This window comes from Furipterus horrens, unplaced genomic scaffold, assembly GCF_987537825.1.
Source record: "Furipterus horrens unplaced genomic scaffold, mFurHor1.1.pri manual_scaffold_1, whole genome shotgun sequence".
Taxonomy (NCBI): Eukaryota; Metazoa; Chordata; class Mammalia; order Chiroptera; family Furipteridae; genus Furipterus; species Furipterus horrens.
The window spans coordinates 97,367,731-97,380,076 of record NW_028327171.1 but is presented as its reverse complement, the minus strand read 5'-3'; the positions used below and the strand labels follow the sequence as shown (position 1 = coordinate 97,380,076).

Below are 12,346 nucleotides of genomic sequence, written 5' to 3'. Positions count from 1 at the left end.
GTTTAGTTTCATAGTTAACATATTTGGTCCCAAAAATTTAGGTGTCAATTTCAATTTATTTTTAGCTTGTTTTTATGTCCTGCTTTCACATTGAAGTGCAGAGCCTACAAAATGTTGTATATTTCAAAATACAAAAAGAAGCCGCAGCAATATCTTGTTTTCTATCATAGACAAGTTTAGTGTGTTTGTGGTACTTTGGGTTTCTCAAGACTGTTTGTGGGATACTAATCCCTAGACATTGCCTTCAACTCCACCTTTTGTCCTTCTAAGTACTATCTCAGGAGTTGGACCATTGTTATCCTTGTAAGAAATACTAAGCTTTTTTTTTTTTTTTTTTTTTAAAGCAATTCTTCCTTCCTTGCTGGTGGCTGAGGGTGGGTGGGATAGTTCGGGTAGGTAGTGTTAGACTTTGGTCTCAGTATTTGAATTAAACTGCTTTTTGGTAATGAGTTGGCTGGTTGTTAGCAGGATTATTTTTCCTGCTGTTGATTGTTACTAGTGGCATTAACTTTTAGAGTGTGAGCTGGTGAGATTAATTTTTTTTAATATCCCAGCTAGAGAAAATGGCCTTTCACTGACCTAAAGAGGTTTGCTGTGACTTACTTTTTTTTCTCCTGTCCTTTTTCTTCAATAAACCCACAGTAGTTAGTCTAACTTAAAAATGGACTTGATGTCCTTATAGGTCAATCCCCTTAAAGAATGCTGACACAGGTGTTGTCTCTTGGACATATTAAAACATACCTAAAAGGAAGCTTAGATGGAATTGTGGCACAATAAATGCATTTAATGTCAGCTATTGCAGGCTGTTAAAAGTGTGGCCATGAGCATTTAAGTATATAGGAAAGAATATCTAGACAGTATTTTTGAGAATAGCATAGCTGTGCTATTGCTTATCTGTTAGAGAACAACCCAGATTTGCTTACATTCTGTGCCTATGATAATGAGTTTAAGGATTTGGGAGAGGGGGAATTGTTAAACATATTACTTCTATTCTTGGAAAAGTAAAAGTCTAGAAGTGTTACTAATGCAAATATCACTGTGACCTCCTCTACTGACAGGACTGGTTTATGCCAGATCATTTTCTGATGAATAAGGAATGGTTTTGATGGGTTGATAACTTTTTGTAAGATAGGAGACAACTGAGATTTTCTTGTTTTCCTCCATAGTCCCAGCTCCAGTATTTAAATATTTCTGCTTTGCCAATATTGGTGGCCGAACAAATGATCTCATTAGATGTTAAAACAATGCACAGTTTGAAGATTCTGTCATTTGACTTTAGAAGGAAGGTTGATTCATAATATTTATCCTCTTATGTAAATTCTGCTATGAAAGTTTCATCTCTCCAAATGATAAATGACAAAATTATTTTACAGTGTTTATGCACATTTTATAATCTTAAATTCTTATTTGAGAATGTGAAAGTACAAAGTACAGTAGACTTTAGTATTAATTGAGTGCCAAGAATAATACAGAAAAGGAAGATAGTTGATGAATGGGTGTATCGGGTTCTAATCTTAAGATAGTAAAAATGTAGAAAGACCATGCTGGTTTCTTGGGTATCAGTTTCTTCAGCAGTCTAAATCTAAGCTTAGAAGAAAAGTTTAGCATTAAGCACCTTTACCTTCATGGATAAGCTTCAGCTTGCTCTTGCCAAGAGAAGAGTGCTTGAGTTACAAAAGGCATAATTAGTTTGAAGAGTTCAGCCTTTTTGTAAACTTCCAGATATCAAAATAGATTTTGATATGTAAATGAGTTTTCTGAGATGACACTGCCTCTATTTCTATAACCATTTCACCTGGGCTGTCTATAATCAGTCCTATGAATGTATCCGTAAATGTGGTTGTTGAAAACCGAATAGCTGCCTCATGACAATTAAGTACATGTTATTTAAGGAGGAAAAAAATACTAAATTTTGAATTGAGTGTGTAGGCTCCCTATCATTATAGTGTTTCTTTTTCCACAGTAGTCAATGGCTTTAACCTAAATTGTAAATGTTTGTAAAGGGTTAATTGTCTTACATCAGATATGTATTAAATAATTTCATCCACTTATGGAGGAGGAGGATATAGAAAAGGTAGATGCTGGGCACTAGTTCATATGCTTATGAGTCAGTAAAGACTGAAATAATGTCATGTTGAGTTGGTTATAATGAAATGTGATGAAAATTATCATTGAGGTAAAACAGTTCTATTAATTGGATAATTACAGGATATATCCATATTTTTCAGGACAAATAGTTTTTACTGTGAGGCGAATAGGTAAAAATTTGTACTGGATGGTAATTCTATTTGGGTTCTAAAAAAAAAGAATCTGCAGAGAAATCTATGCAATATATAATTTGTCCAGATTAGTCTTTGTTTAGGGAAAGAAGTTCTGAAATAGCCCCAAAGCAGTTTACTCATCAATTGAAAGTCCTCCAGAAACAGAACTATTGGGAACCATGGTATGTGGGGTGGAAAAGAAAAGCTCCCTCAGTTTTTTGGAGGGAATAACTTTAAAAATACTTAAATGGCTAAGTTTATTTGGTGCAGTTAAGAATTAAACTTGTTGATTTTAACATTGCTGTTACATCTGAATAAACTTATGTGATGTTCTGGTAGTCATCTGTGATGTATTGTAAATGTCAGAAGAAACAAACAAAAAAACCCACTTTGTGTTGAATTCTGAGATCAGCAGCTATATGTAGTCATTGTTTGCTGTTGGCCTGTTTGATTTCCAAAATACTTTCACATTTCTTTAAGATCTTAAAATTAAAGCTAATTAAAATAGGCAAAGTCTAATCAAGGCCTCCTAATTCAGACCTTTTGGACCTTGCCAGAAACACTGCCCAATATCTGCAGTTCATTTTCAATGAGAGAAAAAGATTCAAGGATTTGTCTTTTTGCTGCTATAGTTTTTAAAATATAATTGCTAAAGACACCTGACACTTAAAGGCTGTGATCTCATTGGTGGTGTGCATTGACTACAGGTCATGTATATTACATTTTTTTTTTTTCTTTTTGTTAGCTGTGAGGAAGGAGTTCTAGCAGTTGAATGAGTTGAGGATTGCTTTTTATATTTTTTTCCCCTAAATCTCAAACAAACATGGATTTAGAATTTTAACAAAATTAACTCAAAAAGCGTTTAATATTTTAGTCAAAGGTGTTATAATTGGAATTTTGCTTATTTCATTCAAGAAACAACGGGTGATCTTTGCCCGATGTCAAGTTATCACTGTGTAGCACATTATCCCAAAATTTAGCAGCCTAAAACATGTATTACCACCCACAGTTTCTGAGTCAGGAATCCTGGAGCAGCTCAGCTGGGTGGTTCTGGCTTGAGGTTGTAATGATGTCCAAGTAGCACAGCTGGTTGCCTCCACAAAGGCAACTCAGTGGAGATAGGATGGTCTTTATAATTCCTGCTGGAAAAACTGGGCTTCCCAATGCAGAAATAAACACTTTGACCCATACATTCACATTATACAACAATTTAAAATACATCATGGATCTAAATGTAAAACTATAGAACTTGAAGAAGCAAACATAGAGAAATGTCTATGACCTTGTGTTCTTAGACGTGACACCAGAAGCACAATCCATAAAAAAAATAATTGATAAATTGGACTTAAAATCAAGAATTACTATTTGAAAAACAATGTTAAGAAAATGAAGAGACCTGGCTAGTGTGGCTTGGTTGGGCGAGGAGGGGTCGCTGGTTTGATTCCCAGTCAAGGACACATACCTGGGTTGTGGTTCAGTCCCTGATCAGGAGTGTAGGAGAGGTAACTCATGGATGCTTCCTTCTCACATGGAAGTTTCTCTCCCTTTCTCCCTCTCCTCCCCACTCTAAAAAAAAACCATAAATGAAATCTTAAAAATAAATGAAAAGTAACCAAGGAACTGGGAGAAATATTACATATTATGTATCTTGACAAAGGATATGTATCCAGAATACATAAAGAACTCTGAAGACTTAGTGAATAACAAGCAACCCAATAAAAATGGGCAATAAGTACATGAAGAGATGCTCAGTACCATTGGTCATTAAGGAAATGCGAATTAAATTCACAACAAAATACCACTATACACTTATTAAAATGATGAATTTTATAAAAGACTGACCACATTAAGTGTGAGCAAGGATATGGTACAATTCTAATTCTCATATTACTGGTGGGAATATGAAATGATACAACTTTGGAAAACAATTTAGCAGGTTTTTCTTTTTTCTATTTAAGGTACACTTAGCATATGAATGAGCCATTCCACTGGATATTTACCCAAGTATATTACCCAAAGAAAATGAAAGCAAATGTCTGTACAAGGTGGGCAATAGTTGTTTCAAGATGTGAGTGCAAAATTTTATTCTTGTATTATTTTTCATATGAACAACTGTAAACCTATTTTTGCCCCGTCCTATACAAGATTTGTACAGATGTTCTAGTATTTTTATTTGTAATAGTCCAAAACCACAAACCAAGTGTCTACCAATGTTGAATATGTGATGTAGCTATTCAATGGAATACTTATTAGCAACAAAAACTAATCATTGACAACACACAAAAGTAGATGAATGTCCAAAAGTATGCTGGGTGAAAGAATACTGTATATACTGAAGTATTCCATTTACATAAAATTATAGAAAATGAAAACGAATGTGTAGTGACAGCAGATGAGTAGTTACCTGGAGAACAGGATGAGAGCAAAAGGAAGGAATAAGGATCCGGATGGGTATGTTCAGTTTTGATTGTCGAGGATGTTTTCACAGTGTATACATGTCAAAACTTATAAATTACATTTTAAATATCTTGAGTTTATTATAGGTCAATCATACTTTAATAAAGCTATTTTGTTTTTGTCTTTTCAAGATACAGAATGGGTGGAAATATTTGCACAACATATGTCTGAGAAAGATCTTTTATTCAGAACATACAAAGAACTAGACTCAGTAAGACAAGCATCCTGATTTTAAAATGGCATAAGATAAGGACAAACTTTACCGAAGAAGCTATGCAGCTGGCCAATGAACAAATGAAAATATGTTCAACACCGATAGTAATTAGAGAAATGTAAATAACGCGAGTCCACTTGACCCGCACTGTAAGGGCTAGAATTTAAAACTGACTGTTTATCTGTTGGACGGCGTGTTCGGTGGATTGAGCGCCAGCCTGCGAACCAAAGGGTCACGGGTTGCAGCCAAGTCTCCAGTTGGGGGCGTGCAAGAGGCAACCACACATTGATGTTTCTCCCACTCTTCCCCGCTTTCTAAAAAATAAAATTAAAAAAAAAAAGGCAATATTAAGGTTTGATAGTAATGTGGAGTATCTGGAATCTGCATATATTGCTGTTGGAAATGCGAAATATTACAACTATCATACTTTGGAAAACAACTGGGAAGTTTCTTACGGAAGTTTCTTAGGGATGTACGTAGATTTCAAAGTCTGACCATTCGCTTGTTTCCCTTGTGTCTCCCGTTCATTTCTGAAAGCCTGTAAAACGAAAACGCAAGCATGGAGCATCTCTCGCCCCGGGCACATCTTAAGGGTAGGAACAGCTAGGAGCCTTGCACCAGGGGGCGCGAGGTGCGCAGACAGGGGGCAGAAGAGGGATGCACGCACCGCCCGCCCTCAGAATCCTGCCAGGCTCCGCACCCAGTGTTCGCGAAGCAGGCACACTGGGCGCAGCCCTCGCCTGCAAGAGGCGGGGTCCGGTAGTTGAAGCAGAACACTGGCGCCGCCCTCGCAACCCATTTTGTCAGCAGCTTCCCGCTCGTCACTCATCTCTAGAAGTAGGAAAAAAGATGCCACGAAAGAAAATGGGATGCAAGCAAGGGGACTTGTAAACCCCCCAAATAGTCTTTTAGAGCCATTGAAGGGCCTTAAGTATGTGGGTGAAAATCAGATTCACTCGAACCGTGTGAAAAATGGACTTGGCCTGGAGGCAAGGAGACAGGTTTCACTTGTATAAGCAGGCGCCATCTAGCCCGCAAATTGGACTGGTGCGATTATTTGATGCCATCCTCTCATATCTATGACTTTGGTGCAGTAAACCAATGTTGAATGGGCAAATCCAATGAAAAGATCCATGATCGGGATATGAGCTTCAGTCAGAAATGAGCATTAAAGAGCTAACATTGAGACCTTTTATCAAATAAAAATTTGTCATATTCAAAATTTCTATATTGTGCCAGAGGGGTATTAACGTGTATTTAATGGTGGTCCAAAGAATCTCTTAAACCATCTTTTCTGAGCTGTCAAAACTACAGGTATTTATTTTACTTCAGATTCCACACAATGTAGTTGCTTAGAAAATCATACCTAACCAGAGATGTATTTACCAGAGTAGTTTTTAAAACAATACCTTATATTTTGATCAAAATGGAAATTATTTCCTACAGATGTACATACTAATACTATACAATTTCATGGAGGTGCTATTAGTATTATTAAGCTCTGAATCCTAGGGTCTTACCTGCAGCTTTGATTTGGATATGCTAAGTTTATTCAGAGGTCAAATAGAACTTCACATGCCAAGATGCTAGAGTTATAGTGCCATAATTTATAAGAATTCTGAAGGCCTTCTGTTTCATCACAGCTTTTAATTTTTTAAAATTGATTTTAGAGAGGAAGGGGGACTAGAGGACGAGAGAGAGAAAGAGAGAGAGACATCGATTTTGTGGTTCCATTTATTTATGCATTCATTGGTTGATTCTCCTATGTGCCCTGACCTGGGATTGAACCGCAACCTTGGCATATTAGAAGGTCAAACGCTCTAACCAACTGAGCTACCTGGCCAGGGCTCAACATAGCTTTTAAACTGCTATACAAACATAAGCTGTGGTTACTGTTTAACTTTACACTTTCTCTCAATACAAGGTCAGCTTCCTCTATAGACATGCTCAAGTAATTCCCATTACGCTATGCCCTGTGTGCACCTTCTGGAAGTTACCTGGTCTAGCCCTTGGGCATCTAAGATCTGGGACATTACAAGCTGGTTGTGGAAGCACTTGGAAATCTTTGACCATCAACACTAAGTGGAGGACACCTGTTTCAGGAGGGAAGGGATTATAAAAAATGAAGCGAAACCAGGAAACCGGAGTTGTGACAGTTTCAGGGCTACAAACCCATCTTCGAATTAGGAGACCTTCAGGTCTTCATTCCATCACCTGTGGCTCTCCATCTCCTGGATCTATGTCTCTAGGACCCCAAGCCTGAGGTTCCAAACCTCATCCCCCAATGCCACATATTCTTTTCTCCCGGCTGGGAGGCCCCCAGGATATTTCTGAACAAGGTATCTCCAGTTCGCAGAAATCCGTGAATGAAGGATGACATGACCACAGCTTACAAATTCGAGCAGCATCAGGTCCGCTGCGATCGTCCAGTGAAAGAGCAGTCGGAGACGTCTGGATTCTCATTCTTTCTCAACTCTTGTCACAAAGCCATCGTCGCGCCTTTTTACCCTCTAGGCTAAGAGGAGCTCTAATCATTCTTGAAGCCTTCCGTGTCCTCTTCCTTTTCAGTTTTTCCACTTACAAACGTCTACAGAAAGACGTGGAAAGCACATCAGAGAACACGATACAAAGAAGTTTCTTAAAACACCTCCTTTTAAAGGTTCTCAAGACGTCCCCTTTAAGGAACCAGACCCACCTCTTTTCCATTCATCTAATGGCTTTCCTTCCTGCCCATCACTCTACCTTTAAGAATATTTCCTGTTCCTTCAACCCAACTTGCACACCTCCGCCCCCCGGCCCTCCTCATTGGGCCGCCTGAGGCCCGTTCACTCTTCGGTTTTCCCTTCACCTCCTCCCCCCCTCTAGCCTAGCACAACGGCATTCCGCGTCCTGATTGGCTATCATGGTAGCCTCCTCGGGGCCGGATTGGTGAGCTCAGTGGCTGAGGCGGGAGTATGGCGCACCCAGGGTAGGCTGCTTGCGTGCCGAGCGGCGGCCACTGTGGGGCGGGGAGGGGCGGGGAGGGACGGGGGGAGGGGGGGCTGGGAAAGTTGAGGCCGCACTGCCGCCGGGTCTCCTGCTTTAAGAGCTTGGGCTCGCAGCGCCGGCGGTGGCCGCTGGGAGAGGTGGCGGGGGCGGGGGGAGAGGAGGGCCTGGGCCCGCGCTCCCCCAGCCCCAGAGGAGCAGGCAGCGGCCGCGGAGGGGTAGATTTGCCCAGGCGGTCGGACATCCCTTCCGTACCCGCCTGGGATCATGATCCAGGCGGGGGTCGTCACCGCCGCTGCCGCAGCCGCTGCCGCGGCCGAAACTGCGCAGCAAGCGGGTGAGTGACTGCGGGAGGGGGTCTCTGACAGCCGGAGCTGGGGGCGGGGGCCGGGGCTGCGAGGGCGGCTCCGGGGGGCGGCTCCGGGCTCTGCTCCACCCACCCCCTCCTGGCTCCGGGAGCCAAGGGCTGAGAAAAGTGTGCCTGTTTCGTGGGATTACTGCTTGCAGAGCCTGGTGGGGTGCGTGCACCCTTCTTCTCCCCGACCTCCGGGCACCCCGCGCCCCCTGGTGCCAGGCCCGTGGGGGTTTCGCGCTGCTCCTCGGCCCCCAGATGCGCGTGGGGCGAGAGAGGCTCCACGCTGCCCTGGGTGCATAAAGAACTGGGTATCTAGGTTCACACCGGATGGCCTTTGCCCGCCTCGTACACCTTTTCCTGTCTCTTTCATTCCCTCTTCTTTCCTTGCTCTCTGAATTTCCTTGGGACCCGCTGTTCAGACTCACGTGACTTGCTTTTTAACTCTCACCCCTGTGTCTGAGAGTCTGGCTTGCGTTTTCTTTTTAGAAGCCGTTCTTTTCCCTTCGAAGTAGGAATGGTAGAAGCTAATGGGCAACTCTTGGAATCTTTTTCCTTATTTCCGATAGATATTTCTGGACTCTTCTTCATGTTTAATATTTTCATTGGTGGGTTCTTACATACTCACTGCCCCCTTTTTACCTTCCCCATTTACCCTCTACGGTTACTCTGGACTATGGTCCTTTGAATTTATTAACTTCATCTAGAAATAAGAGACTGCATAAAACTACGTGTGGAATCCCAGCTATAGGGTTCAAACTTATGTTCTCATACCGTTTTTACCGTTAAGTAGATATAGTGACCTAATACTACACAAAACAAGACAGTTGGGACTAACTTAAGTTTGCATAAAGAAGACAGCTGCATACCTATAAACGAAATACAGATTTCTTGGAAAAAAAACCCTGCAGTGAGGAACGTGGAACGTAAAGCATATTCATACCTCTGCTTTTTCTCAAAAAACAGGCAAGCAAAAGACAAACAAACCAACCTGCTTTTTGAGGGATCAACAGGCTGTCACCTGTATAGGATACATTTGTTGTTCCCCTTTATTTGTGAAGTAGTTTGAAAGTATTTGTTGGGAAATAAGCAAAATACTTTGTAATTATTGCACTTCTGAAACCAGGAACAGTACAGTGTAATGTCTCTAGGTACTACAAGAATGAATGCTTAGTCTCACATTTTGCTTTAGTCTAAGCAGTGTGATTTTTGTATACAGAGGTATTACATTCTTACTATATTTAAGAGAAATTTTATAAAATCCAGACATGAATGCAGCCTCAAACATTCTTTAATATAAAAGCACTCATTGCAGGAATCTAAGGGCAGTTTAGGATTGAAATAATTATTTTCTAAGTTAGTTGTCTATGGGACAGCATGGAAATAAAATTCAAAGTTGCATTCTGTGCAGTCAGTGAAACAGTGAAATAAGAGAAATTTTATAGATTATTTTCCTCTTTTCAGAGCTTAGCATTGTCAACAAGGGAAAAAAAGATAAGCTCCACCCGATAATCAACTCAAAATTGTTGTGTATAAACTGGGACTTAAATCAAGATCTTAACCATATCTGTCATGCCTCACCTTACCCTCCTTTTCTATAGCACACTAGTTCTCAATCCAGACTGTACATTAGAATCACCTTGTGTGCTTTTGCATTTTAATGCTTAGGCTTCCCCCCACCCCCAAGATTCTCTTACTTTTGATATGGGGTGAGTCTCACCCTTGGGTATACATATTCTTAAATATCCCTAGGTGTTTATATTCAGTAATCAGGGTCAAGAACTACTATGAATCTATAACAGCGATTTTCGACCTTTTTCACCTCATGGCACACATAAACTAATTACTAAAATTCTGCAGCACACCAAAAACCTTTTTTGCTGATCTGACAAAAAATAAATAAAAAATAAAAATGGTATATTTTTCATTCATTCACATTGGATGGCTATTATCGTGTTGGCTGTTGTCATTTTTTTATTTTACAACCTAAGGGGAAAGAGGTCAGTGCTCCTGACTAAATAGTCAGGTATTGCACGTTTTAAAAATTCTTGTGACACACCAGTTGAAAATCACTAGTCTAGAACAATGTCCAGTCTGCTAGACTGGTGTTCCATGCTCTTCTAAATTAGGCCTTCACTCTCATGTCCACCTTTTTCCCAAGTGCTTCCTAACAGGAATCTTTCGACCTCCCAGTGGTCCCACAGATATGTGAGCAGTTTAGATCCCTGCTTTTGTTAACAACATTGGTCTTCCTCAGCATACCAAGGACCCTTCCTCTGCTTGCTCTCCCCATCAATACTTCTAACTCTACTTTTAGTGATTGGCTGGCTTTCTTTAAACTTTGATGCCACGTATTGTTCAAGAGAGTCCCTTTATGTTTCTACCGTGTGGTGGTTTATGTGTTTCATTATTCTCAAACTTAATGGCAAGAAGCATTTTATTTTTGGGTCCTTCTATAATGGTTTGCTTTGAGTTGATTGGTTTGCTTTGGAACCCTACTGACTGCTCGCAACCACAGTTTCAGGTTTGATTCCATTCCAGATGTTTCTGGCTTGGTACCTTTCTTATACCTTAACTTGCATTGAATTCATGTATGGATGTCAATTTCTTCAGTAGGTTGACTGTTTTCTGTTGCCCCATAACAGCTTGTACTTACTCCTGTGTTAACACTAATCACATTTCCTGAAGTATGTATTTATCTACCTTCTCCAACAGACTGCCACCCCCAGAGCATACATATTGAGCAACTCTAGGAGGTACGATTCTTATCCTATCCTTAAATACCATTGCAGTATGGCAGAGCTAGAACCCCACCAACATAGAAACTGTGTTCTCCTCATCTTGTATTTCTGGGCCCTAACATTCATTGTCATTAGTAGGCACTTAAATGTTTGTTTTATGAGTAAAAACTGTTCTGTTATATATTGTGCAAAGATAACATACATCTTTAAGGTAGATTGATTTGGCATTAATTAATTTTGCTATTAAATAGTCTTATGTATTTTACTTCTATTATGGATTTGTTAAGTGTTAGTGGAATTGAAGTAATTACAATTGTGACAGACCCCTTAAACTTATAATCTTCCTTGCACTACGCATGGGGATATAGACATTGCGTTTTTTACTCTTGAGCTCTAGAATTTGACGCTTGTTATCTATAAAATATTTGTGAAATTCTCACTAAGAGAAAAGCTGTTAACTGTCCAATTGGATAATTTTTCTTTTTTCTCATTAAATTTTCCATATTGTGCACACTTGCACCACTTCAGAAGGCCAGATCTTTTAATTAGTTCCATAGGGCATGATATGTTGCTCCTATCAATGTGCTAATACTGTGTTTTTAATTCAGTTCATCAAGTATTTATTGAGTGCTTGCTATGTGCCCAGAACTCTGAGGTACTAAAGAGAATACAGAACTAGTAAATGGTGTGGACTCAGCTCTTAAGTTTTTAGGCTTATTGGAAGAATTAGGAAACACTATATCAAATAACTAAGGAACCAAACACAGTATATATATTAGATGCTAATTTAAATATAAGTACCTAAAGTCAATGATGCCATGGTTAAAAAACCATAGAAAATTAAGAAAGAACAGACATTCTTTCAGAAGACATTTAGTACTCCCATACTGAGTACTAGTTGTTAAGGATACAAATATGGAACTTGTGGTTTCTACCATTTAGAAGCTTATAGTCTTGTGGGAATGAATATACTGTAAGCATATATAGTATATTTCATGTTAAGATATTGTAGAATATTATGTCAGGATATTTGGGACCAACCTCTAGGGATCAGAAAGTTTCAAAGAGGATAATTGGGAGTTCCCAGTTGGGAATTTGACATGAGCATTCCAGACAAAGTAACAGATGCAAAGGCATGGAAAAGAGAAAGGGCATTTCTTGATTAAGGAGCTGCAAGTAGATTGATATTAGTCTACTGGTCACTTTCTTGCTAGCATTAGTACAAAGAGGTGCCCAGGATCCTCGCAGTTCCCATCTGTGCGCGCTGTAACTTCCCTTTTGTCTGTTGCCTGGTTGCACTAGGAGTCCCAGATAACCTTACCTTCCAATGAATGAA

At 39.8% G+C, this 12,346-nt stretch overlaps 1 protein-coding gene across 1 annotated transcript in view; it reads left to right on the top strand.

Annotated features, from left to right (window-relative positions):
* Positions 1 to 8,024: 8,024 nt before the first annotated feature.
* The window catches only part of USF3 (upstream transcription factor family member 3), a 61,242-nt gene continuing 56,920 nt past the window's right edge, over positions 8,025 to 12,346 (top strand). The window contains exon 1 of the mRNA XM_090276732.1: positions 8,025 to 8,254. The gene's annotated coding sequence lies outside the window, so the exon portion shown is untranslated. The remainder of the gene's footprint in view (positions 8,255 to 12,346) is intronic.